Source organism: Electrona antarctica (genome assembly GCF_951216825.1).
Source record: "Electrona antarctica genome assembly, chromosome: 15".
In the NCBI taxonomy this organism is placed as follows: Eukaryota; Metazoa; Chordata; class Actinopteri; order Myctophiformes; family Myctophidae; genus Electrona; species Electrona antarctica.
This window is the reverse complement of record NC_136796.1, coordinates 21626653-21627263: the sequence shown is the minus strand read 5'-3', so window position 1 is coordinate 21627263 and position 611 is coordinate 21626653.

Sequence of the window (611 nt, the reverse complement as noted above, 5' to 3'; positions counted from 1 at the left end):
CCAGAACAGTTTTTGTGAGGGAAAAACAAGCAACCAGGTCTTTGAAAGCAAGCCCAAAAGAAGCGACTACACTTTACGTTTAGACTTTACTTTAGATAATGTTCCAAAAATAAATCTTGGGGGGAAAAAAGTGCAAAATGTGGAATACTTTTTGAAATATGATTCCAACAACAGAATACACAATCTATCTGTCTGTCTGTACATACGTGTAATCCACTCGAGAACGGTTCGCCCCACCGACTTCAGATTAGACACACACGTTCCACACCACCAGGGGGTGCAGTGGCCGGTGTCAAATCGGTCGGACCCACGGTTGTCCACAACCGCCCCAAAAAGGCCTGCTCCATATGGAGCTGGCCTGTTCTTATATCACACCACTCCATATTTGGGCATGTCTGACACAGAACTCCATAAACTGGCCTGTTCTGACATCACAATACTCCATATTTGGGCATGCCTGACACAGAACTCCTAGGAATAAAGGGGCACAGAGAGACACATACAGAAATCTCTATATATGGGCATAAAAGAGCTGGTTGTCCAGAACCCGCACAAGTAGGCCAGTGCCTAAGGGGCACTGCTGTAGAAGCTCCAATGCATAATATCTGGGT